Here is a 2559-nt window from a genome sequence, read left to right as displayed (position 1 = left end):
GGGGAGGAATAGTATGAAGCACAGCGAGCCGTGCATGGCTCTTGTTCGTGCCATATCACATTTCACACCCTGTTTTTACTGTATTACCACCTCCATATGTTAATTTCAATTATAGGTGCCACTGAGTTGCCGCCTTGCCTGCCCGTGAACCGCAGCAGCTGCGCTTTTTGATATAAGCCCTTGAGCTGTGCTCACTCCGAAGTATGTGTTTCCTTGGCTATCTATCTGCATTTGGTTTCCCGCGGTTGTTGCGGTTATGCCGTGGTTCTTCCTCATTCTGCGTGTGGCAGCAGCGATGTGTACCGATATTTGCGCCGTGTACCACCTTTGGTCTTGTGCATATAGTCTCCGGCTAGGGTGTGTGAGGGCAGTCGGTTGGTTGGTGCGGACCAGGGGGGATATCTCCGTGCGGCGCGGTCGGCTGCGTCCGCTGGCCGTCCCTGCACAGTGTCGGAGCGTGTGTGGAGCTGTCCGATCGCTACGAGCTTCGGGGCTCACCGACCCAGGACGTCAAAGTTGAGTGGTTTCTTAAATACCCAAGCTACGTCCGTTCATGTTGTGTCGTTCGTTTCGGTGGTTCGCTGTTGGGGAGCTTTTCCTGTGAGCAACACTGAGTGGTTGTAGTGGTGAAATCGAGCCGCCATGCAGCTGAGTTAAGTATATTACTTTATTTCAAATTCAAGTGTACCAGCGGAATTTTTTGCCTTGTGGCCGTTAGTGTTCCTGTTACGTGCCCTGGCCACTAACGTTATTTCATTTTGGTTAATCACGTCCGTAACAGCTAGGTCTTTGAGTTTTCATGTACCGATTGGTGGCTAGCAAGTCGTTTGATCGGCCAGTCTATGACTTTCTCTTCGTTGAGTTACCGACGGATCTAGTATAATTGGGCCCACCACCTGTCTCACGTAAGTGAATGTTTCGAGGGCAGCCCTCCCCCTCCAGGAGGCGTCAGAGTGCCGTTGTCTATACTGTGCTTTTCATGGGTGTTTAATGGTCTGTTGGTAATCTGTTATAGCCAATGCTTTAAAGGAAATATTGTTTATTGTGTTTTATTTAAATGAAGGGCCTTCAGCCCGTATAAGTAAGTTTGAATTCTGGCAAGTGTATATTTCTCTGAAAGTTACTGTTGTTGTTCTACCTTTTCATTTAGTGCACTGTCAGCCACTTAAAACTGAAAGGTTTAAGGTATTTTGAATTTAAGGAAAATCAATTGTGGCCTTCAACCGCCTAAAACCTTGTTCTTAAATTTCGTTACTGTCGTTGCGTTGTTTTCGTTTAGTGTGCTTTCGGCCATTTAAAACTTAAAGGTTTAAGGTATTTTTGAATTTTTGGAAAATCAGCTGCGGGCCTTCAACCGCTTAAAGCCTTATTATTAAAATTTCCCCTTAAGCCAAAACATTTCGGCCTTCTGCCTTAAAAGATTATGGTAATATATTTTAAAATTTTGAAATTTAATTGTAGCCTTTAGCCGTTCGTATTGCACCTTTTTTATGTTTTTTTTCCATCCAGTTTTGCCTTGAGGCTTTCAGCCTAGCTGTGATATATACATATTATTTGTAATTTTAACTGCGTGTCTTCAGTCACTTGAAATTTATCTCGTTGATTTTTAATTACAATAAATTATAGTTTTGAAGTGAAACTGACGGCCACCTTATATGGCTATTTCCACAAACCTAAACACCTGTTTTGCCCTGCGGGATTAGCGGGCGTTTCAGTCCTGGCGTATTGTCTTTGCTGAATGCTATTACTTCCGAGTTGTCATGTGTTGGCGGGCAAGTGCTGTGAGGACGGGGCGTGAGTCGTGCTTGGGTACGTCAGTAGGTAGAGCACTTGCCCGCGATAGGAAAAGGTCCCGAGTTCGAGTCTCGGCCCGGCACACAGTTTTAATCTGCCAGGAAGTTTCATATCAGCGCACACTCCGCTGCAGAGTGAAAATCTCATTCTGGAAACATCCTCCAGGCTGTGGCTAAGCCATGTCTCCGCAATATCGTTTCTTTCATGAGCCCTAGTTCTGCAAGGTTCGCAAGAGAGCTCCTGTAAAGTTTGGAAGGTAGGAGACGAGGTACTGCAGAAGTAAAGCTATGACGACGGGGCGTGAGTCGTGCTTGGGTAGCTCAGTTGGTAGAGCACTTGCCCGAGAAAGGCAAAGGTCCCGAGTTCGAGTCTCGGCCAGGCACACAGTTTTAATCTGCCAGGAAGTTTCACCACATACCCTATTGGATCCATGTCCGTCCATTTACAATGTCCAGGGGACCATCGTAAATCGGTTTGACTTTAGTGTAATTATTGTCTTTGAATAAAAGTGTCATTACTGTTCGTCTCGTTGCGTATTCCTTCTGTGTTATATTGTAACAGTTCTTTCAGCGTATGGTCCAAGTTTTGTCAACCATAATGTGGTAATTATTTCGTCCTAAAGTTTTGCACCCCAGTGTATTTTCCATATACGTTTTTTAAATAAAATCTAAATCCAGACTCATTGACTACTTCGTACGCTAAGGTTTGATATGTTTGAGGATAACATCTAATGAAAACTGTGCTGTGATAATAAAAGGTAAGTAA

At 44.6% G+C, this 2559-nt stretch overlaps 1 non-coding gene across 1 annotated transcript; it reads left to right on the top strand.

The window, feature by feature from the left end:
• The first annotated feature begins 2102 nt into the window (after window positions 1-2102).
• Trnas-aga (transfer RNA serine (anticodon AGA)) lies at window positions 2103-2177 on the top strand. The gene has a single exon. It is a non-coding gene; the product is annotated as a tRNA-Ser (tRNA).
• The last annotated feature ends 382 nt before the right edge of the window (window positions 2178-2559 follow it).

Source organism: Schistocerca nitens, chromosome 8, assembly GCF_023898315.1.
Source record: "Schistocerca nitens isolate TAMUIC-IGC-003100 chromosome 8, iqSchNite1.1, whole genome shotgun sequence".
Taxonomy (NCBI): Eukaryota; Metazoa; Arthropoda; class Insecta; order Orthoptera; family Acrididae; genus Schistocerca; species Schistocerca nitens.
The sequence above is the reverse complement of the archived record's forward strand: the minus strand, read 5'-3'. Positions and strand labels throughout refer to the sequence as shown.